Here is a 26279-nt window from a genome sequence, read left to right on the forward strand (position 1 = left end):
CCAGAAAGCATACTGTTTTAGGCTACAATATACCTTTTACAAAAAAAAATTACACAGCAAAAAACACAGCGCTGAAGAAAAACAATAATACCATCATCCTCCGACCTGAGGAATCCAGTTCAGGATCACATAAAGGCAGAGACTATGTGGGCAGCATTGGGCATGCGCCTGGAGAGAACATTGGAGAGGATTCCAGTTCATCAAGGGGCCCACTCATGTGTACAACCAACTCACACTCTCACAACACCAATATGGAATTGCCATATAATGTAACAGGCACAAATCAAAATACCCACACTGCAGACATCAAAATGACAAAAACTGGATTTGGAATTCAAATTCAGGAAACTGGATCTTTGAAGCAGCAGCACTAATCACTGCACCACCATGCCCACCAAAAAAGTTCAACAAATCTTAATCCTATTTCCAAGCATACATCTATACTTTGGTCACCTAAATAACTATTCCAATGTCATCCAGCATGTACCCTCTATTTAATCAAAGTTATTTTAAAACAAAGGCACTTCTAGAAGTTTCCTCACAATATGCAATGCAAATAAATTCTAGGGGTCTGTACACAATGTAAACTCACTAGGGAGTAGGGGCTGGTGGAATATTCTAGACTGACCAGTGCAGGATGACTTGACTGGCATTTAAGTGTCACTAATGTCATGTTGTCAGTATGCTAAACTTTCTCATTTTATAATTGTCAGTCAACCCATTATTGAGCAGGCGTTCATTTGCAGATGGAGAGGACTCAAGGATGCCACCAGTGACATTGTTAAACACAAATTCTGATGTGCATTACTGACTACCAAGGCTGTGGTAAGAAGATCTATAAAACAATCTATTTTGACAGACAGACAGATTGAACTTTATTTCACCCCGGGGGGAATCTGGCTTTTAATGGAAGCTCTTTAAATAAATAAATACATAAATAAGAAGATAAATAAGTAAGTAAATAAATAATTATACATACACACTTTGGTCTGAATACACACTTGAATTACTATAAAGCAGGAAAATTTCAAAGAAAGAAAAGTTCTGATTTGACTGTCACAGTCACAGTGAGGCATTATTCAGATGTACCGCTGTTGGTATAATGGAGCCTCAGGAGCTTTTCTTCACACACTTCTGCTGAATAATGCATTGGCTGAAAGTACTCAGTTTGCCAGAAAGAGGATGTGCAGCTTTGTTCATAATAGCACTCTCCTCCACTACTGCCTCCAGGGGGTCCACAGTGCGTCCTATAACTGAACTTGCTCTTTTAATTAGCTCGCCGATTTGGTGGGCCTCTCTTGAAGTGATGTTACCAGCCCAGCACACCACAGAAGATTAAATTGCACTGACCATCACAGAGTTATAGACAATGTGAAGGATGTCACTTCCTGCATTAAAGGAACACAGTCTGCTAAGGAAAAAGAGGCTTCTCTGCCTTTTCTCATACAGTTCCTCTGTGTTCCGAAACCAGTCCAACCTGTCATTAATGTGGACCTCCAAGTACTTGGAGGGGTGGGCCACATCTACATCCACTCCCTGAATAGTGACTGGACACAGAGGATGTTTGGTTCAGCAAAAGTCAATCGTCAGTTACTTGGTTTTGTATCTGCATTTTAAAAAGCATAAGGCAAAATTATGTAGTCATTAAAAGACAGTTAATGGTTCAAAAAGCATAATTTATTTACAATAAACATTAAACTAAATTAGAGTAACAGTTCAGTGGAATAAGCCTTCTTAAATATAACAAAACATGTACTCCAATGGTTTCATGTGGCAGGTAGCTATCTGGTGTAAAGTAAAAAGAACAAGACATGACAATCACAACATGCTGTACATGCTGCTCTTTTAACTCCAGCTGACCCCTAAATCCTGACCAAAGACAGCAATAAGGACATTGCATGCAAAATACATTCTATTTACTAAGCATATAATCTGTCCCTTTTCTGGGGTCTCCCAGCATCCAAAATACCAGTCAATAGGCTGCAGGGGCCATTACTGGGAGCAGAAGATGTCTACAACTTGAGATCTACGTACGCTTCCCTATTACCCTTTCAGGATTATAAATTTAATATGGAATTATGTTAAGGAACAACACAGAAAAAAAAATCAAACATATTGTGGAATATACAGTACACAAAGTCACATTTTTATAGATAACATACCATTAAACAAAAATTTGAAATCATTTTACATTATTTTTGCAACGAGGCAAGACACCCAAATTATAATAAAAAGCATTAAAAAACACATCGATTCAAATGGATTAGTGATTGAACTTAAAACCCTACTAAGAAGGTGTGGGAAACTCTGACTAATTCATCTTCAGCAGAAGTATGATCTACATGTAATTAGATTAATATTCACATTTTACAATTTAGCTTTTAATATAAAAAGATTAAAGGTACCCAAAAGGATTAGGCATACATTTAAATAATACAGATGTATTTCCATTACCCATGAAAGGAAATTAGAAAACTAATTAGCTGGAATTTGCATTATGAACTAATTGGATATACATTTTAAGAGACGGTGGCATCACATAGTTGAATTGAAGTGAACTCAATCTGCTGTATTACTTTTTTTTGTTAATGCACAAGCATGAGAAGATAATATCATTTGCATAGTCTGAAGATAATGCAAACAAGTATAAGAAGGGAGACTTTAATTGAACGCAGCAACATTACTCACCAACGGTTAATATTTCCACATAGATTTCATAAAGGAAATGATTAAATACAATGAAGGCAAACAAGCTGAATTATAACTTGTTATATTATCATTTATTTGAGCTGGTATTCAATTTATAAATTCTTTCTTACAAAGAACTGAGAAAAAAATCAAATTATCAATTGCAACGTAAGTCCCAGTGAGGGCAGACAATGCAGATAGAAAATGGTGACAGAGGACAAGGGTGGAGCATTACAGGTGATAATAAAGCGAGAGAACTGGCAGAAGAGGCTAGCAAATGAGGGCCAGCTGACCAGTGAGCTGTATGGAGAGTGCAGCAAAAATAACCAATAATGGGCACATTACTGGGAAGTGTGCTTTAGATGGTTATGTAGACATATATATGATTTTGGCTGCATTTTCATATTTACTTTTACGATATTGAACAAATAACTGTTAACAGTATAGCTGAAATATGTGACTGTCATTTTTCATAAATTAAATCTTGCTAAGAGCCTTGCATGTTTTATAACATGACAGCTGCCTATTATAGATATTTAATCTCTCGCATTTATGTACACATACTAAAGTATTTTACCTTGCAAAAAGTGCAGCAAAATATTTCTGCACCATCACACTACCACTATGATTTCTGACACAGTATTAGCTTGAGGTCAAAGCCATTCTGAAATGTTAGATATCCACAAACAAACAAGACAGAGATTAAAGTTCAAGTACAATACCTTTTCCATAGCCAAGAACTTACATAATATATTGTATTCTAGCAAGTAAGGTTTCAATTCAATCATTGAAGAGCTGGTCTTATATACTGTTGCTTATTAAGTGTACAGTTATCACAATGGTTAGCATCGGCTGGCATCTTGGAATTTGTCAAGCTATTAGGTCTTTGCATCTTTTATTTGAAACAAGCTTGTTGGACCCAACTGAAGAGTTAAGACATTATCCACACAGTAAAAACTTGTTCATGCTCTTGTTGCACCATGATTTAATAATATACTACATTCCTGTGCAATTAACATATTTTTCAAGAAGTTTAATCATTATTAAAAGTCACGTTAAGTGATATTTTCTTCAATGTTCAGTAGGTTAAAGGTGATACTGGAGTAGCAAAAGGCTGCAAGATAAAATCTGTTTTTTAGGGAGAAAGTATACCTTAAAATATGTTAATGTTGCTAACATGTGAGGCCCTTCTACCATTTATGGAAGACTAGCTAGCCACAGTGATGAGTTCAGGTCAGGTTGGGGAGCATGCACTGGTAGAGCAAGTTGCTGCACCCTCCACACGATGAAACACTGGCAACCTCAAAGGCAGAAACATGGTCCAGTCCCATCCCCCAGAAATGACCATTTATCTGCTGCAGCCAGGTGTTACATGGGTGACCCCTTGGCCTGGTCCACCTGGTCAGATTATCAGCAATAATAATCCTGTGAGCTGGATCAGCCGCTGGGAATTGTGCCACATATCCATAGTGCTGTAACTGACGCTCCTTCACAATGCAGGTAACGTGCCTCATTCAGGACTCCATGAGCAACCGCTCATTTGACACAAAGTCAAACATCAGTACCCAAAGATTCTCTGAAGAGACACAGTACCAAAGGAGTTCAGTCTTTGTCTCAGGTCACTGGATAGCATCCATCCATGTCTTGCAACCATATAACAAAACAGGAAGCACCGGGACTCTAAAGACTTGGACCTTCATCTCTTCATTTTGTATCGGGAGCACCACACTCCCCTTTCCAGTGACCTCATGACCCTCCATGCTCTCACAATCCATCTGGTGACTTCGTAGGAAGAATCACCAGAGATGTGAATGTTGCAGCCAAGGTAAGTAAAACTTTTGATGTGGTTGGCACTCTCCACAGACAGACACACTGCAATAATTCAGGAGGTACATCTTTGGGATGTGGTATAAAAACCAAATCACATGACAAAAAACTCACAGGAAAGGCTGGAGCATTTAAACTTCACACAAACAGTAGTTGGAATGGAAATGAACTCAAAATCAGAAGCTACAAGTGAGCAGTGCTTAACACTAAATAAATTTAAACAAAATAAAAAGGTATTAATCACAATTTTGTATGCTTTAACTTCTAAAACTAGAAAATTGAAAACAGACAAAAAGAAATTCATTTTAAATAATACACAGACTCATAGTACTAAAAACAGTAAACGAGAGCCTACACAATGTGCTAATGTCACTTGTTTGCTAGGTCGCTTATTTGGTCATGAGACTCCTATGGTTTAAATGTTTTAAACCAAACCCACTGGTCATACTTTCCAGCTTGGTGTCTGCAACAATCTTATATTTATTGACCTTAAGATTCGCATTCTTCCCCGAATGTTTCTTTACTAGATAAATCTAAATCCAATAGTGCTTTTATCCTCTGTCATAAAATTCTACTTGTTAGGATCTACAGCTGCCAAATCCTACTAGCCTCCAGGTGGAAATCCCCTGAATTGGTGAATCTGCAGAACTGACTCACATTCTGTTATATCCTAATCCACCTGCAGTCCTTGGGGGAGGGGAGGAGGGTGAAATTGGAATTATTCCTACATTCCTTTAAAAAAAAAAAAAAAAACTATATTGACAATACCTGAAAAAATGTAAGGACTTTGAGAATGTATGTGCTGTTGAGCAATATTATTGCAGAATTTTCTTCCTACAACAATCTGTCCTTCTGTATTTACCTAAATAAAAAAAGGATTACCAAAAAAAGAAAAATCCTAAAGAAAGAAACAACTCCAAAATGTTTACAATGTTACTACAATATTACATAAAACTAATACAACAACAACAATTTATTTCTTGTATAGCCCCAAATCACACAAGGAATGCCGCAATGGCTTTTAACAGGCCCTGTTTTTTGACAGCCCCCCATCCTTGACTCTCTAAAAAGATTCTCCAAAAAACTTTGTAGGGAACAGAAAAATGGAGGAAATCTTAGGAAAAGAAAGTCAAAGAGAGACCCCCTTCCAGGTAGGCTGGGCGTGCAATAGGTGTCAAAAATGGGGTGAATACAACACACAAAACAGAATATATGTAATCTTCTTCACTGAGCTAGAAGGCCATTCTATTATTGCCACCTCAGAAATACAACACAATAGTACAAACTGAAGGTCAAAATGCAATAATAAATTACACCAATCACTAAATGCAGAACTATCACATGAGGATACAGATTTGTCCACACACATCAAAAGCAATGTAGAAACCAATTAACATAAATGAAAAACAACAATATCTGCTCATCAGTTAATTGCAGAACCACAGCCAGATTGTAGAAAAGGAGTCAGACAAGGCAGACACAGTCCAAATCCTGGAGACCTCAGCCAACAAGCCGCCTCCCATATGTGGTATTATGAAGCTGAGTCACTGCTGGGCTGGCCAATCTGATGAAAGGACCCTTCTACCCCATTATTCCTGTATTGCTTTATTAGTAGTACTAATAGTATATATCTCTCAAAATAGTCTATTTCATCCTTTAGCAATACTCAACATCTGATTCTATTCTGGTTTTTAGACATGTGATTGCTCTCTATATTTTATTTAATAATTTTCCATTGATACTAGTAATTTATACCTATATATAATTTGAGAAAAAACTTCTAATCAAATGCTATCCTTTTTCATGTCTACAGTTATTGCCCTTCTCATTTTCTATGAATTTAAAACGTAATGATTCAGTCCATTTCTGTGTGATTCCTTTCTGAAGTACTCTAAAAGAGAGTATAAGTTGAAGAGCACAGCAAAGTAAAGATTAATTACTTATCAAATATATTTACAATTTTCACTTTTGCACCAAATATAATTTGAATTGACGCAAATACATTTCATATACTACATTTTTTCAACATCATTAAAGGATAATTATGCATAATTAATTTTAAGATGTTTATCTGAATAGCAAAACAGAATAGTAAATAGTAAAGTATATAAATATAAATAGTATATATATATAAATAGTCATAATTGCCCTTTTACATTTATTAACTGCAATGGTTGCAACTAAATGCGTCCTATAATTCAACATCCTCAGCATTTTAAACATGAGTAGGTTTCCAGTATGAACTGCTCTTTTCAGGTCCTGCCATGGAATCTCTCTTCAGTTATTTTCATTGGCAGCTTTTTTCATCCTGATGGCAAATGAGACACTGACAATTGTTTACTTATTTTTTGGATTTCCAGCCAGCTACTTTCCAATGAAACCCATTTTTGCCCAGTGTCTTACTGATTGACGAGTCAACGAATGCTTAACTTCGCTGAGCCAAGAGAAGCCTGCAGTTCTTTGGATGCTATTTCACACTTACGTTTTGAGTAGTTTTTCAGGCCTGCCACTCTCGGAAAGATTCACTTCTGTTCCAAATGTTTGCTGTCTCGAGATTACGACTATCGCAGTGGTTTAGTCCCAGTACATTGATATATTTTTTCTGATCTTTTCAAGAGTTATTGCTTGTTGAATGTTTTTGCTCACACATTCCTCTTATGGTAAGCGTCAACATAACCGAGGCTTATACTGAGCATTGGCTGGCTCTAATCAAACTTGGCTGTGTTTAGTCAGATTACTCTAATTATCCATTTAATTGGGTTGATCTAACAAGGGAGTAATTACTTTTTAACATAGTGCCAGTTGGAGTTGGATAACTTTGTTGACTGCATAAATCAAATAAGTTAAAAAATGTGTTATTTGTTTTCTCAGGTGCCCTTTATCTATGATTAGATTTTAGTTGAAGACCTGAAAACATTCAGTGCCAAACATTTGCAATAACAGAAAAATCAGGAACTGCACAAAACTCTGATCTATACAAAAGTCAATCGATCCTATTCTAAAGGCTTATGGTGGTCTAACATCCTATTATTAAATTTACATACACGTTTCCATTATATAAAGGTGAACATCTGAATTATCTGTAATTTGATTATCAGAGTTAAAAAAAAATCAGCGTTTGAAAATCACTTTATCTTTTCTAGCTAGAAAATCCTTTTTTTTTTTTTTAAATATTAAAGGAAGAGTCCACTTCAGTGGTGACTTGTATCAGCAAATACTTGACATGATCTGGCTTATAATTTTAATTTTTTACATCTGTTCCTTGGCCTCTAAAAATTATTACAGCATGGTTTTTGGGAGTTACAGAAAACAAGGTTTCCAGGAATTATATTCATGTTTTGCTTCATTGTGTTTTTAAGATTATTAAAAATGATTCAAGTTCTCAAGCTGTACCATATTGTTTTCCTTATGGACACTGTAATGTTAGAGAATGATTGCTGGTACACAAAGCCTTCCCAGCGTTCATGCAATCTATATATATAAAATCCCTATGTGCGTCCAGGTGTCCGTGTGTGGGTGTCTTCTGATGAAGTGCGCACAGTGCGATATTACTGTCAGAGAAAGTTAGAGGCGTTTTATGGAAATTCAAACCAGTATTACTGCGAGAGGAAATTAAAGGTACACAATACAGTGACGCATATTACAGCCACATACAAGCCAGTATTACTGTCAGAGGAGATTAAAGGCATATTACCGACGCGCACGCCTGTATTACCGCCAGAGAAAATTAAAGGTATATTACGGACGTACAAGCCAGCGGACGTACAAGACGGTATCCTTCAATAAGGGTGCGCACAAAAAGACGAGCCTCAAAAGGGCGACCTCAATTGGGCGCAGCGAATAAAGGTGCGCTCAATTGAGGTCACCTTTTTGAAGCTCGCCTTTTTGTGCGCGCCCTTATTGAATACAGCCGTACAAGACAGTATCACTGTCACAGAAAATTAAAGACACACAATACACGGCAGCAGCCCATGAAGAACGGTCAGCTCGGCAAGTAAACATCAACAAAAGAAAGGCTGAAAGAAAGAAAAATACGACCAACAAAAAGAATGAGGTCATTTAATATAGACTGTTCCTACTAATGTTTATGCACTACTGTTCTAGCGCCTGTTATTATAACGGGCTAAATGACTAGTGTTTTAATAAGTGATAACCAAGTTTATGTAGCTATCTAATAGAGCTGATCAATCCATTAGGCAACATAGGCAGCTGCCTAGGGCGGCGTTTATGAAAGTTAAGGAGCATGCATTTAGAACCTTTTCACCCATACTGTCCATGCCATGGACACTGAGGGGCACAGTTTTGTTAACTAAAGTTGAGTGTGCCATAGACACCAAATGGGACCTTATCCTTCTTGGTCTCTGAAGTGTAATAATACTGAATGTGGGCTATAGACACCAAGGGGCACTGTTTATGTAACTGAAGTGGCGTACGATCTGGCCTTGTGTGCCACAGGGCCACACTATAGACATGGAGGAGTGCTGTTTTGATTACTCAAAGGGCATGTGTTCCGGAAAAGGGCTTTGACCGGCACTGTTATCCAAAATTTGGATTTGTGTGTGCCATTATTTGCTTTTGAATAACAGTCATTATTAAATGATATCACAAAATTTTGTGATATATTGTCTTTTGTTTCTTCACTATGGCTACATTTGTGACCGGAAAGAAGCGCACAGGAAAAAAGCACAGGAAATATCCGCATGGAAAAAAGCACACAGTCATATAAGCACACGGAAAATAACCACACACGGTAAAATGCGTGCACGGGAAAAAACGCACGTGGATAAATGCGCACATGGAAAAATGCGCATACGGCAAAGGCGTATATGCAAAGAAAAAAGAAAAAAAAAGGTAGAATAAGCGAGATGGAGTTTTCGACCAATCAGAAAAGCAAGAAATTCTCGGTTACAAGGGATTTGAATATCTGTGTTTTCGCACAACAAATGGAATAGATACTTGGAGGTGCCGTGAGAATCGATCAACAAAGTGCCATTCCTTAATGAATATGAAGAACGGAGACATTGTACAAGAGCCCAACCAGTCATTGTCAATATAACGAAACTGAGGACAAATTGTCTTACTTTAGCAGAATAGCTAATTTACAATAATACTGTTAATTAGGGTGTGTTAATCTTTTATATTTTATTATAATAAAAATGTCTAGCAGTATAGGTGGTGTATACAGTAATCCCTCCTCCATCGCGGGGGTTGCGTTCCAGAGCCACCCGCGAAATAAGAAAAATCCGCGAAGTAGAAACCATATGTTTATATGGTTATTTTTATATTGTCATGCTTGGGTCACAGATTTGCGCAGAAACACAGGAGGTTGTAGAGAGACAGGAACGTTATTCAAACACTGCAAACAAACATTTGTCTCTTTGTCAAAAGTTTAAACTGTGCTCCATGACAAGACAGAGATGACAGTTCCGTCTCACAATTAAAAGAATGCAAACATATCTTCCTCTTCAAAGGAGTGCGCGTCAGGAGCAGTTAATGTCAGAGAGATAGAGAAAAGCAAACAAATCAATAGGGCTGTTTGGCTTTTAAGTATGCGAAGCACCGCGGCACAAAGCTGGTGAAGGCGGCTGCTCACACCCCCTCCGTCAGGAGCAAAGAAAGAGACAGAGAGAGTGAGACAGAGAAAAACAAGCAATCAAAAATCAATACGTGCCCTTCGAGCTTTTAAGTATGCAAAGCACCGTGCAGCATGTCGCTTCAGCTGCACAGAAGGTAGCAACGTGAAGATAATCTTTCAGCATTTTTAGACGACCGTCCGTATCGTCTAGGTGTGCGAACAGCCGCCCTGCTCAATCCCCCTACGTCAGGATCAGAGAAAGTCAGCGCAAGAGAGAGAGAGAGAAAAGTAAGTTGGGTAGCTTCTCAGCCATCTGCCAATAGCGTCCCTTATATGAAATCAACTGGGCAAACCAACTGAGGAAGCATGTACCAGAAATCAAAAGACCCATTGTCCGCAGAAATCCGCGAACCAGCAAAAATTCCGCGATATATATTTAAATATGCTTACATATAAAATCCGCGATGGAGTGAAGCCGCGAAAGGCGAAGCGCAATATAGCGAGGGATTACTGTATTTTATATTTGTAATAGTTATATGTTGCCGCCGTGTGCTTTTTCCCGCATGCGCACTTTACTGTATGTGTATTCTTCCATGTGCGCATTTTACTGTGTGCAGTTATTTCCCGTGCGCTTATATGACTGTGCACTTTTTTCTATGCGGGTATTTCCTCTGCTTTTTTTTCCTGTGCGCTTCCTTCTGGGATTTGGTTACATTATCCTTTTTGGCTTACAACTTACTGCTCTGTTCTCTGGTCATGATTCTAGTGACACAGCCTGAGCTTTGCTATTTAACCATTGTTTTCTTGGTTACAAACCCTTTGTGAATTCTGACTTCTCTGGGCCTTTCTCTCAAAACTGCTGTGACATTTCACAAGTAGTACATTACATCATTTTGTAACTTACTGTATTTGTATTCACCACCAGGCAGTTAACATGTTTTAAAAGCTGCCCTCATTCTGCTTACTTTACCTCACTCCCCTGTTTGTCTTAAAAGTTTGACAGGAAATTCCAATTAGTCAAAAGCAAATTTTATAAGAATATTAACTGTGGACAAAATTGGAATTTAATAGCAAATGTTGAACTCCTCTGTATTGAAAATATATTTATATAGTAAAGAGGTAACCAACTAGAAGGAGGTTATCACAAGAAGAGCATGACAAGGATAATATTCTAATAACTTTTACTTTCAAATGCTGGCATGCAGAGCTGCTTTGTCCTTTCCTGCTACAATAATAACTTCATTTTGTATCTGAACTAAGGATAAAAAACAGTTCAAAGTTAAGAGGCCACATAGTAACATTTTGCCTTTGGTAAAGTGAGAAAATTCTACCAAAAGAGTTATCATAAACACTTCATGGAAAAGTATCAGCCAGCAAGCGAATGTGCAGTACAGTGATGCCAAATGGAACTAAGCACCGCTCCCATTGTAAGCACAGCAAAGAGGTGGAAAAGTGAATTACAAGTACCCGCATGGCAGTATATACCAAGTGCAAAAGCACTGACTATCTGACACCATGTATTTTTTCAGTTACACCAGCTGTTAGTTGATGCACATATAGTAAATATTTGGTTAACACAACGTAAATAGGGTGGCAGGGTGTCGCAGTGGTAGCGATGCTGCCTTGCAGTAAGGAGACCTGGGTTTGCATGTTCTCCCCGTGTCTGAGTGGGTTTCCTCTGGGTCCTCCAGTTTCCTCCCACAGTCCAAAGACATGCAAGTTAGGTGCATTGACGGTCCTAAATTGGCCCTAGTGTGCATGCTTGGTGTGTCCTGCGGTGGGTTGGCGCCCTGCCTGGGATTTGTTCCTGCCTTGCGCACTGTGTTGGCTGGGATTGGCTCCAGAAGACCCCCCATGACCCTGTGTTCGGATTCAGCGGGTTGGAAAATGAATGGATGGATGGATGGACAACGTAAATAAGGTAAAAATATTCTCATGAAGAACACGTCTGATTTGTTACTTTCACTATGAAAACAAATAATTTCACTCATGCAGGAAGGGTAACAAAGGTGAACACATAACATAAATAAACATGACAGTGTATATATGGAATCTTGCCTGACCATCCTACGCTCAGACTGAGCTGCTTTTCTATCAAAGCACTTTCTTTTCTGCCATTCCACTCCCAGTCGTTTTCCAGTTAGCCAGTTCCAGCCTCTCTTTCTTGTCTGGCGTATTTGGTATGCTCCTCAGTAGCCTATTCTGTATACCGTAGGAAAAGCTGACTGTAGTAAGAAGACATTTACAAAATCCCTGGGGCAACCCAGAAAAATGTGTTTGGATGGAAACCTATTTACTGTAGGTGCATGTCTAATAATGAGATCAGTATGGCCCTGCCATAGGGGCTGGGAGTATACAAGCCATATTGAAACAAGTGAGGGATAAAGGATGGGCCAAGATCGCATCACTGTGTATATGAAAAAGTTGCATATCTGATTCTGGATAATAAAAGACAGGCCTTGCACCAAATCTGCAGAAATAAGGAAGTCCTGTAAGACCATTTTAATGTTTATTTTTTTATTTTGATTTTGATATACTTTGTTTTTTGATTATGTGGTCAGTTTTCGAGTGTACAGCATATACAAGGTCATGTGAAAAGAGAATGTCACCTCAGGGATTAACAAAGTCTTGTTAATGTGTTATCTACTTAGTCTTTTCAGATGTCAGAATGGACAACTGTGCGATGGTACATTTTAGGCAATATACAGTATATTTTCTAATCTACATGTACTTTTTTTTATTATTGCTGAAATCACCTACTGCTGAAATATACTGTGCATGCATAATAAACACAAATTAACATCCATATTTGTTCTTTGATGGTAACTTCCATTTAATCATTTGTAGTCAAGGCAAACAGCCTAGAACATTACCCAGTCAGTTAATATTTTTTTTAAAGATGCAGTAAAATGCTAAGCAGTAAGAGCAGACTGTTACCAAAAGCATTCCAGATATATCGGTATTACAAAAATTAGAAAATACATGCATGATGTAATTCCGTTTGGATAGTTAGCTACCTGCTTTGAAGGGGGATTTATAATTGTTGTTAATTCACTTCCTAAATGACAGAGAAATCACATTTTTTTAATTAAATACTTTTCTAACAATAAGTAACATTCAAAAAGAACAGAGATAACCAAATGTAATTACATCTATTTATAGAGAACATGATTTTTAATACTATTTTACAATATCTTGTAGCTTAAAATGCAAGTCCAATTAAGCTTGTGTTGGTTGAAATACCTTTTACAAAATAAAAAATTAAAAGTTGCAGCAATTAATGTACTATTGTTAGCTGTGGAGGTCTATGGCTAATTGTTGTTTATATTTCTTAAACAAAATATTTTAGTAAAAAGTACCTGATGGGCAGTTAAAACTGATGTTGAAGACCGCCCGAGCAGCTAATATGACAATGAGCACCCCTCTGCGCGCAGGACTATGCTAGAGTTTCAATAACTTTTACTGGGGATTTGCTTTGCCACCAGAAGTGATAGTTGGACAGGTAAAAGATAATAATAATTCCTTGCATTTATATAGCGCTTTTCTCACTGCTCAAAGCGCTCAGCAATTGCAGGTTAAGGGCCTTGCTCAAGGGCCCAACAGAGCAGGAGTCCCTTTTTGGCATTTACGGGATTCGAACCGGCAACCTTCCGATTGCCAGTGCAGATCCCTAGCCTCAGAGCCACCACCAGATCAATATATATACAAGATGAAATAATCTCTCTTAAAGTAAATTTTAAATTAATTAGTAATTGAGACCACCAGTAGCGGTTACTGGACGTACTGTATAAAGGACTGACGTAACTGACTTCGCACTGAATGTTTCTTTGTTTGAAGAGAGACAGTTTTAAAATTCCTCTAATGCATTTCAAGTGGAAGTTTTTGAAATTTCAAAAATTTGTACAGAAGGCTGTATCCAAGAAATCTCAACAAAAACCAAAACCTTTCCAACAAATTGTTTAAAGAGTAAGTGCACTATATTTCAATGAAATCACTTCACTGGGAGCCGAGTTGTTTCGTGCAGACAAAAAGGCATGATGACTTCAACAGCGGCTTTAACATTAATGTATAATAAAATTATGATCAAAATTTAATAATAACTTAATAAAATTAAAAATCTTATTTTTGCGAAAACATTTTATTAAACATTATTTTAATTACTGATATGGATCACTCAATAAGCCAAGTTCATTAAAAAAAATGTGCATAATATTTCACCTTATATTAGCCATTTATAATATCTAGAAGTTTTCAGAAATAAGATTAAACAGACAGCTGAAAGGTCACAAGTGCGGAACACAAATCAAAGCGAGTCAGCTTCTTTCCTTTATCTGGATTTCTATTATAGGGTTGAAATGGGGTGAAGGGAGATGTGATTGCTCACCTAGACAGATTAGCATTGGCCAATTAACACACTCACACACGCGCACACACTTAAGCCCACTAAAATGTTTGAGAGGTGACAGGAAAGTGGAGAACATGGACTAAATCCACATGGGCACTGGGAGAAAATTCAATCTCTGAAGAGGCAGGAGCAGGGTGTTGATCAATTTCAAGTCTCAGGGGTTCCAAGGTTTTCACCACTGTGCCACCATGCTGTGTGGAAACTTTCATATTCTGCTTAGATAAACAGGCAACATTTTAAAAATAAGATGACTCGATTCCTTCACTTAGTGTAAAGTTAAAAAAAAAAAAACAATATTTTAAATCAGCTCTAGTTGCAAAAGAAAATAAGAAACTGTCTAATAAATGCTGCATTTCAAGTGTGCAATATCTTTCAAAACTGTTTATCCATACTGGAAAGTTACGATAATTTTAAATCCACTGACATGGATTTTGGACATCTGAAAATGAAATAAATATAAAATCCTTCAAAGCTCTTTCATTAAAGGGAAAGAATTAGCATATTTATTCAGTCAAGTGTACAGTGCCAGAGCATATTTTCTTTTGATACAAAATATGTTAGTAGAGTGTGCAGGCTGCACTTTTCATATTTCTGATCATCCTTGCAGGTACAATGCATTCGTTTTTGAAACACAAGCCAGTAAAAGGAAACAGCCTTGGTTTGAAGTAAAACACCTAATATTCGTATAGTTGCCACCAGCAACAGAAAGAAACAACAAATATTTCTTTTGTTAATCAACCTTATCAATTTTTATAGGGAAAACAAAAGCAATTAGTAAGGTTTGCTCAACAACCAAAGAACAACTTGGGGTCACTGGCTGTCAAATAAAAAAAAGGAATAAGAAAAAGTGAGAGCATTTCAGGAGAGAAAAAAATACTGAGATAAGCAGCTACTCTATGGCTTGCAAGTATAATTATCAACAAAGCTGTGGCCATCCAGCATAATTATCAAGTTTAAAAAACACACACACACACTCATTGTTTTGCATACAGCATGTTAATGTAGGGTTAGTGCGGCCCACTGTGCCTAATTTAGCAGAAAAGGTGCCAAAAAAATAGGAAAAAGATATGATTACGTCCACAAAACAAGTGGGACAAAACACAGGAGATGGGTGTAATAACCAAACGTGAACTCCAAAGGCCTAATTATGGTACCAGTCGGGGAAAACAGTTGCTGCTGAACCAAGCAGAAAATTGCTGGTCATTTGTGAACAGGTAATGTTGCCAGCCAGGTGTGCGAGCATATGTGTGAAGTGTCTATGCATATGTGTGGGGAGGGAAAATGAGGTTAGGTTTACTTACAAGATAAAGGTTTTATATATTATAGCCCTTCCACCTCCTTCACTTGTCAAGTCTCATCCCATAAGATTAATCCTATCATCGGCAAAAAAGTATCTGTGGAGTCAACTGAAATTGTGATAGACGCAGTGAGGGGGTGCCCAGCTGGCATGGCATTACTGGGAAGTGTAAGATCACCACTCGGAGCACAGTGGGCTGTTTGCCCACTCCTGGTAATCCCTTGCCAGGCAGGCATCCCTTTACAATATTTTAACTCCACTTGTTCTACCCTGCTGTCCTTCTGCACTTAACCTTTTTTTCCTTTTGAAATCTGCATTAATAATAAAGCAAGATGTCAGTAAAATACAAAACCTGACTAGTTTCAGCTCATTGTCCAAGGAATGATACTCTGCTGGGTATACTTTCAGTTACTGCTGTTCAGTTCAGTGGGCAAAAGTCCACAATTTTGGGATCACATGCAAACTGTGTAAAGGACTGTAGCTGCTTAGTTTAAAAAAAGAGACTCGAGCTAATTTGTATTGGATTTAAATAGTTTATTTGATTAAGAATAACTTAGACAATTAAGGGAAGCAATGGATTTTTTTTAAGAACACGGCAAGGCTTTTAAATAAACCAAAAACAAACCATTAAAAACAGCAGGAGTTTCATTAGTAAGACATATTGGAAACCTAATGTACAACAAACGCAAAGAAACGTATCACGCACACACACACACACACACACGCACACACACGCACACTAGAAGCACAAAAGTCTCCTTATTCATTCCAGGGCCCATAACTTATTGGTTCTGTTCAACGATTTGCAAGGACAAGCCAGTATGTCAGCCAATTGCAGCCCCTGTTTCATGCTCGGTTTCCATTTGAATTTCTGATAGACAATGAAAATTGGCCCATTAAATCGTCCCAGGCGCTTTTCAGGAAGGAAATGGGGAGATAAAATGATCCCCGGGGAGCCAGAGTGATTCAAAAATAGCTAGGGGTTTAAATGAGGACCTGCACTTAAAATGTAATGGCCATTGTTTCACACTGAAAACAACCTTGTCCCAAAAGAACAAAACAAGATTTATTTAGCATGACCTGCCACTGCAAGATTCTCGATTTCAGGGAGACCTGAGTAAACTTAAAAGGCCGCACTGAGTCAAAAAGGTATTCAGACTCTTTTCACTGTTCTTTTTTTTTTTCTCTTAGCCAAGACAGACCAAAGTGCTCATAAACATATATGAGCCAATCTCTTCTCAATCACCTCTGCATCCAACTCTGGGCTACAACCCATGGCCAGTAAATAAACACAGAATATCCTTCTATGTACATCAGCCAAAGGTTAAATGCCTGTCAGCACGTTTGACACAGTGCAGAAAATGATTTTGTCACATGAACAAGGCTGAACCAGTGAAGCTTGGGATGTCGGCCCAAGGGGATAATAAAGGCAGTCAGGCAGGAAGACAGACGGTTAAAAGACAAGTACACTGATGGGACACCGCTGCAGCAGACAGGTTACTGGCTATTTGGAAAAGTGGCTTTCTTTTATTTCTCCTCTTACAGACACTGGTTTACTCAATAAAGCGTATGAGCTTTATTTAAAAGACAGCTCCTGTCTTTTTTCATAATATTATATGCTCTCATGGGGCTCAAAAGCACATCTTCAAATGCTGCTAGCAGTAACTGCATACATCAGTGACCAATACTCCGGGATCCCTTTTATTTTTTTTCTCCAAGTACGCTACTGCTAAAAAGGAATCTCTGGCATTGTTTACAGCACATTTTCCAAACCATTAATTTTTTTTCCCTAAAATTGTGCACCCTTCACTCGATCAATAAGTTAACTTTAATAAAACTGTCACGCCATATCCCACTAGTGAATGGTGCCTCTCTCTCTCTCTCTCTCTAAGAGCGATGTTATTTAGATGAATAAACTGAATTCTTAAACAGTGTTCTACTAATTACATTAAAATCTGCACAGCTATTAAAATGAAAAGCAAACAAACACTGCACCTCCCCAAGGGGGGAAAAAAAACCTTTCTCAAAGGAGATGAAATTAATCTTCTGTAGTCAGATAAACAAATGAATATTTCAGTTAAGTCAACCACAACCTTGCGAAATGTGGAACCTTGAGGGTGCAGGGTAAGCATGAAAAAACTGTAATGTCTCTCATTTCCCAAAAGATGCACAGTGCTACAGATAGTTGGCTTTTACTCACCGCACAAAACTTTAAATATGTATCTAGTCACACACGCACAGTTACATGCATTACCAGCACCATAAGCTGCACAGCAGGGAATAAGTCCAGCCATATTTACTGCCTTTAAAAGAAGTTGAAACTTACATTCACATTCAACCACATGCACAGCTCTGTTAACTATTTTAGGCGTTAACCCAGAATCGCTTGCCCAGAGTGTAGGATGGCTTTGACTTTTGTTTAGAAAAGGAAACTACTTTATTTCATGTTGCCTATCCATTCATCCATTATCAAACTGCTTAATCAACTTCAGCATTATGAGGGTTAAGCCTATCCTGGAAACATCTAGCACAAGGCAACAGTCCATCTCTAGGTACAATCAAATACATGCAATCATTCATATGAGGACAATTTAGTCACTATCATCCTATGAAGCATACTTTTGGGATGGGGAAAGATGACGGAGGATGAGGGAGATCATACAAACTCCAGAATACAGCATTTGAGATGTACTACCCTCTCATTATCTCATGGATTTTCTCAATTTGCAAATTTACTATTCAGGGTCATGGGAAACTAGAGCCCACCTTGCCAGCACTTGATAAAAAACCTATCTATCTATCTATCCATTGTAAATGTGGCTACCATCTCATGTCGTGCTCTCTCACTGACCCTTTCTTTCTGGTTTACACTTCATTTTTATTCTAATGGTTAAAGTACAGGGTGAGTCAAAATTATGTTAACACTAATTGTACTGCTATACAGGTATATATTCTTGCATACAATTTTTGTGGACAATTTATGTGCCACATATCGTACATGTGTTGAACATGATAGTCAACAGGTTGAGACATTCCTGTAAATCATGTTGCACATATGAAGTGTGTTTTGTGAATAAATTGTTTCCACCATTCAAATGTTAGCATAATTTTGACTCACCCTGTAGATAGATAGATAGATAGATAGATAGATAGATAGATAGATAGATAGATAGATAGATAGATAGATAGATAGATAGATAGATAGTGTGGGATATGGCCGGCCATTCATCCCGGCCAATGCCCCCAGGCCGCTAGATGGAGCCCTCCTTGCAACGTGGAGATGCCCCGAATTCCAGCAGGGCATCATGGACTATGGAGTTTTAATACATAGTCCTGCTGGATAATGTCGGGGCCGCCAGGGGACGCTGCAGGGAGCCACAGAGATGTTTATTTTCCATTCAGCCCGGAAGTAAATCCCAGTCACATGGTTGGAAGAAATAAAGTGCTTCCGGGGTGATGAAGAAAAGGAGTTTTCGTTTGACCCGGAAGTGCTGGATAATCACATGGACTGAGGGCTTAGAAGCACTTCCAGGTCATGAACTATATAAAGGACTGTGGGAGATCCCAGAGTTGAGCTGAGCTGGGTGGAAGGGTGGCAACGCGTTTGGGAGAGTGGAGGATTGATTGTTTATTAAATATTGTTATTGTTTATGAGTATTGTGGAGAAGAGGGTGCTTTGTGCACATTATTATAATAAAAAGTCAAAATATTGGACTTTTATCTGGTGTCTGGCGTTTGATCCGAGCGTTCAAGGGCACGAGAGTGCCCCTATCTGTCACAATAGATAGATAGATAGATAGACAGACAGACAGACATGCATGCACACACTGTGGTCTGAACACATACCTGAATGAGTAAAAAGGAAGAAAATTAACAAGAAAGAAAACTTCTGACTTAGCAGTCACAGTGAGGCATTATACAGGCATTACACATTATACATAAGCAGGCATTATACCTACTGTTAATTTTGACAGACTAGTGAACTGAACTGTGATAGTCTAAGGATGGATAAGGTTAATCATATTGAGTGAGAAAATTACTGCGGACTGAGACACAGCCCATCTGGCAGGACCTTTTATGAAGAGATCAGTTGCTGGCGTTGATGTAAGTCAAGGTGTTCTGGGTTATAATGCTGGATTTGCTTAATCACAGAAAATCTTGACGTGAATGTTGAGAGTGTACTGTGTAACAGCAGGCATTGCTGAAAATAGTTAGGTGACCATTTGGTACAGAATCTGAAAGAAATGAAGGCAGTTATGTGCTCTAGAATGGTTCTAAGAGAATGAAAAGGAGGTTGGCTTGTTGGAAAACAGGGAGGCATTTGGCTACTTGTATTAAAGGCCCATCATACTGTGACTTATACATAAAATTGCACTTATACTTGTCTTTTTCTGTATTGAATAGGAGACACTGTGCTGCTAGTGAATCACAACAGTCGGACTGCCTTAATGCACTGTATGTGGAAAGCAGTATTCATTTATATCATTTAGTGCTGCTTATCACAGGCAAGCTGAAGCCTCTTCCATCAAGCATTGGGCGCAAGGCAGGAACACTCCTGAGCAGTCTATCACAAGGTAAACACACACAAACACACACACTTTCACCAACCTTATAACCTGTCTCTGAATCTACTGGTGTGAATGGCAATGGCCTTCTACAGTACACGAGAAGGGAGGAGTGAGAATAATGGCTTGTGCAGGATGGTGTTGAACCGAACAAGTGCCATACCAGGATATGATGTAGCCAGTGAGGATGGGCTCTGTTATATAGCTATAGACATTTGTGAAAGCAGATGGAGAACTGTGAGAGCTGTCCTCAAATATCTGAAGAAGCAGAGGCGCTGGTGAGCTTCCTTAAGAATGGCCAACAAGTATTGTACCCACTTCAGTTCATCAGTGGTAGTTACTGCGAGAAATGTAAAATTGTTCATTTTTTTTGACAGCATCTCCTCCGATACCAATGGATTGGATTAACCGATGGATACCAATTTTGCTTTCTAAACTCAATGACTAGCTCCTTGATTTTTCTAACATTAAGGACGAGATTATTGTCCTGTCACCAGTGAGTCAGCAGGTAGTCCTCTTCTCTTTAGCCCAGTCATCACTGTTGGTGATTGTGCTGTCATCCACAGATTTTTGGAGTTGTGTCTAGACATACCATCAGTAGTGATCAAGGAGTACAGAAAATGGCTGAGCACAGTACCCTGTGCATGGTCTATTGGTTAGGAAGTCTACAGAGGGTGGCACTAGATTGAGTCCTAAATTGTAGACACTGATGGTCAGCTTTGCTGGTAAAACAGTGTTAAATGCTGAGCTGTAGTCTATAAACAGGGCTCTGGCATAGTAGTTTGTATTATGTAGATGTGCCAGGATGGTATGAAGTACAATTGATATGGCATCCTCTGTGGAGCAGTTGTGACAACATGCAAACTGTCGGTGATCAAAGTATCTGGATTATTCTGTTGATTGTTTCCCAGCATTCATCTCTCAAAGTATCTCATAAGGATTGGAGTGACTGCCACTGGTCTGCAGTCATTCAGACAGTCATTGTTTTAGTTTTTTTAGGCACATGGATAATTGTTGTCCTGCTAAAGCAGACAGAGGCAATATATTCTCTCAATGAGATATTATAGATAAAAAGTTAGGAAATGAGCTTGAACTGGGCACCAAAGTATCATAAGGCATAAACACACACATATCTACATTTAGTTTCCCTATTCAGATATAAAGAACTGTGATGGATTGCCGGCTTCATATTCTGGCCCTCACCCCCAGGCCGCCAGGAAGAGCTCTCCCGACAGCATGGACAGGCCCCGAATTCCAGCAGGGCCTCATGGACTATGTAGTTTTTATGCACAGCCCTGCTGGATACCTTGGGGACCACCGGGAGTCGCTGTAGGGAGGCTCATCGACTCGTATGTTCCCTATAACCTGGAAGTACGTCCTGGTCATGTGAACAGGAGAGATGACGTACTTCCAGGTTGAAGAAAAGGACTTCTACTCTGACCTGGAAGTAATAAGGACTTGTGGACTATTGGGCAGGAACACCTCCGGGTCAGGGAGTATAAAAGGACTCTGGGAAAGCCCAGACACTGAGCTGAGCTGGGAGGTAGGGTGGCGAAGTGTCTGGGAGAGGAGGACTGATTATTATTGTGCTTTATTATATTGGTTTATATGAGTAGTGTGGAGTGGAGGGTGCTTTGTGCACGTGATTGCAAAATAAAAGAGTCTTGGACTTTTACCTGGTGTTTGGAGTGGTACCTGAGGGTTGAAGAGGTGGATCAGAACGTCTACTGCTACAGAACCTAATATACACATTTTTGGAATGTGAAACAAAAGAAGATAACCTCTGTCCAGTCCTGGTGCAGTCTTCGGAATGACATTGACGTGGCTATGAATTGGATCTTGGGAACTGTAAGGCAACAGCACTAACCACTATGTGGCCCAGTTCTCACATTACAGTAACTAGTGGTGTCCTTGAGTGAAACCCTGAGCTAAGCATACATACCAAGAAGATCAAGGTATGACAAAAGTAGGTTATTTTATTGTAAAAGAAATGCATAAACACAAGGAACCTCTCAAGTTCAAAACAAACATTGCAAAACAAATACCTCCTTGGGCCTATCTAAGGAGGATTTTGCACTGAGACGCAACCAAACGTATCATAGAAATAGTCTCCTTTCTCACCTCCCACACTTATTTCACCACCTCTGGCCCATTTCTTTTACCCTTTGATTAAACTATCATCTTCTTGGAGCTTCCAAAATGCAGAGTCTCCATCTATTGACTGGAAGAGTTTTACTTTTTAAAAAAAAAAAAAAAAAAAGCATTGTTACAAACAACTATGGGGTATAACTCAGAATGAACATCTGGGGTCAAATCCGTGCGATTGTGTTCCTGATACTCCTCCAATGTCCCCTGGAACACCTGACACTGCAAACTCCTGATCTGTTTTCAAGTGCCAGATAGAACACCCCAATCACCTGTCCATTATAATGGATAGCCGTGAACCACAGTGTTCTGCCCTTTCTCCCACCTGATGTACTCTTCTTTCAATAATTACAATCTCCCCACTGTCCTTCCATTACAGAGCAGTCTGCTACCAGTAACATTTCTGCTATTTTATTGTGAAAATGAGACCTATGCCATCATTAATTAAGTGGTTTCTGCTCAGTTCCTGTCCTTAACGGCCTGAGTTGCATTTGTTACCCTTAGCGGGTCTCCCTTAACAATTTATATATATGTGTACATAAATATGTATTACATAGGCCTATACTATAGTGCATGTCTTCAAAACAGTGTGCCTATTCACCTCCTACGTGTACACATTCAATTTTATGATCACAGGATTTAGGCTATAGTCTACCACAGTGGCTTTCCTTCAGCAGTTCTGGCACTTCACGCAGAGGAAATAGGAAACTTCCTAAGCTGACATAACAATGGTAAGATGGTGTACAGAGTTGACTGGGCCAGCCTAACAGTGACACACATACATCCGCTGTCTTTGGTGAAAGGCACACTGCACGCTTTCCACCTACACACATTTCTGCGACATGTGGTTTTCCTGAAACGCCCACTTGAAAGGGATGGTGTGCAGGCCTCGAAAAAGAGACTAGCCTTAACACAGCAAACATCAATGATTCCTGGCTCCCTGTTGATACTGGACACCCATAGTGCAATTATGCAATATAATGTATATTAAATTTTAATCTGGGCTATGCTCCTATCATTCCTTTAAAAACAAATACATATAAAGCATCTTCTAAATGTAATCTATTAGTCACCAGTATTCTACTGTTCTCATTTTGCTTTTAGCCAAATGAAATTTTAAATACACTGCTGATTGTTTTTGTTCACAAATAAGAACTTCTGGAACCATTTTTAAGATGATGAAAGATGATCTCAAAAGAATAAGCAGTACACTTTTATTTTTCTTCTGTTCTCAGCCTCTAGTGGCCTTGGCTAAATTGACATCTTGTGAATGTTCTTGCAAGTATGCAGCATGTCAACTGACAAAAGACAATAAGACTGAAGAAGAAGAAAAAAAGAAAAAGGGGAAAAAAAAATACATGTCATGTAACATCTTGCATTCTCTCTCAGAGGGGATGATACATTTCAGTCTTTCGTATCACTGACTTGGGCAGCCAAATGAAAAATATATGACTGCAAACCGTTTCAAAACGAAGTCACATTTATTACACAGACCTGCTGAAATCATAAAGAATGAGCTCTTAAAAATAACAAATGAACTCACAATTGCTTTGCTTCGGAGAACTCCCATATGTTTTTTAAAAGCTCACTCTGAAAGGCAACTTTTTACGCAGATTAATAGATGTCGTGCAATGCTGCTTCCTTTACTATGCCTTTCCTTGGAGCTGCTCTGCTGAGATCTGGACCAATTTGCAGCTAAACTCCTCATCAGGTAAAATCTGAAAAGCGCAGAATGAACTTTGGAGGAATACACCTTGGTAAAAATGACACTTCTGAAATGACATTTTTACCATATCTTGTGGTTTAGCTGTCTTTTTTCAGTTTCAGAGCAACAAACACAAATTCTTTTTAAGCAACATTGTTAACTGTGAAAAGAAAAAATAAAATTGTTATATAATATGAATTGCTAGGCAAGAAGTAGACTAAACAGCAGGTTTTCATTTAAAAAAATGCATAATAAACCTAAAACCTAGTTGTTTAAAGCATCATGTGGTTCAAATGGCTCACTTAATTAAATTGGTTTCCACTTTATTTATTTTAAAAAGAAAACTTTTGAGATGTCCTTAAACTCCATTTGCTTTTGTCATATAAACACAACTTTTAACTTAACAAGTGAGACTTTATGTATATTTTTAAGAATACAGTAGCCTTTTATCATCATTATGTCCTATGTACAGAGCAGCACTTTATGCCAGGCTCACATCCTGACATGTGCATGCCATATGGAATTATGGTTTAAAGAACTTTAGCTCTTTAGGCTGTGTTAGCATCCAAGCCACATACAGCCAGTCAAGTGTTTTCTTGTTCACCGGTTAATCTAAGGTGTCACCTCGACTACAAAACTCATATACTAAAAGACATGAGATTCTTCCAAAGATTCTTTTGTGAAATATTCCATTTAACACATCCTTCTAAAGGCATAAAAAGTGCAATACCCACAAGCTTAAAAGTTTCATTTTTATTTATACTATGATGAAAGCCAAGTTCATAAATAAATAAATAAACTCAGACCCAATTTACTGTATATTTCACATACCTAAGGTAGCAGAGATGATGCCATGTGAAAATGGTTTAGGGATAATACAGTCTAAATGTAAGTGAGAACTGCTGGAGCTCCTATGTGAATTCTGTAGCTTTTAAAACCTCCAAACTCATGTAGCAGCAATGGTTCAATGGAAAAGCAAATTATGTGCTGAACACCCAGAGCTTTAAGAAAATATCATAAATTTGACTACCAGATGTCAGATGTGTTGGAACAAGGCTGGAGGCTCACTGAGAAAATGACTGAAATAAAAAGAAAGACTACCCTTCATTGGGGGCCACATAGTCTAGCTTAGATGATCACTCAGTGACATTTGTACTTCCACAATAAAAAAACCTGAGTCATGAGGGCAAAGAATTGAATGAAAACCCATCACACACAGTGGGCAGCACATAGGAGGGTAAGGATACTGACCTGGATGAGTGGAATCAAGAGAGGAAGGAGGATGAGCAGGTAAAACACAAAACATTTCACTAAAAAAGAAGCCAAAAAATCAGGTGTGGGTTTCCACAATACAGCAAAAGGCCAAAACCCAAAGTCAAAAAATGACATTACACAAGCTAAACACTTAGCATTTTCAAATGTATGACAAATTACTGTTAACAGTGTATTTAAATGGTGGAGCTGGGGTAAATCGCATGGGAAAAAGAAGGAGAAGCCAAAACAAGATCTCATGTGTCAGCCCAGCAAACTGTGGCACTGTAAATGCATATAATATAGCCTAAGATACAGGGATTTTCTATGAAAAATGTGCTTTATTCAACGACTAATTGTGAAATACAGTATTGTGAAATTAGAATATATATTATATATCATATAAAAATATAACAAGAACTTAATTCAGTACACTAAAAATGGGAGTGTATTTTACAAGTATAATTCTTGTAAATATTACTTTAGCTAAACCACTATCGATGTCAACAGGTCTTTTTTTCATTGATATAGATGTCAAGGCAAAGCTTAATCTTTGTATAAAAACACATTTCTGTTTCAAAGAATAAAAAGATGCACACTAAATCAGCTAGTTTATTTGATGATTAGCTGATCCACCTAATCTTAACCACTTAACCTGTTTTTAAAGAGATTTCAATCACAGATAGATAGATTTCACTGTTGTTAAAACCCCTTGCATTTATGGAACCATCATGTTATTTAACACACACACTTTGAATTTCGGTACAAGTAGTTATCCTCTAAATGGATATTTGGTCAGCACTGTGGTCAGCTGTATCCCT

At 38.2% G+C, this 26279-nt stretch overlaps 1 protein-coding gene across 1 annotated transcript in view; it reads right to left on the bottom strand.

The window, feature by feature from the left end:
* The window catches only part of wwox (WW domain containing oxidoreductase), a 1257913-nt gene that overhangs the window by 178320 nt on the left and 1053314 nt on the right, over positions 1–26279 (bottom strand). The gene's annotated exons all lie outside the window — the stretch shown is intronic.

The sequence above is a fragment of the Erpetoichthys calabaricus genome, chromosome 9, assembly GCF_900747795.2.
Source record: "Erpetoichthys calabaricus chromosome 9, fErpCal1.3, whole genome shotgun sequence".
NCBI classification, from domain to species: domain Eukaryota; kingdom Metazoa; phylum Chordata; class Cladistia; order Polypteriformes; family Polypteridae; genus Erpetoichthys; species Erpetoichthys calabaricus.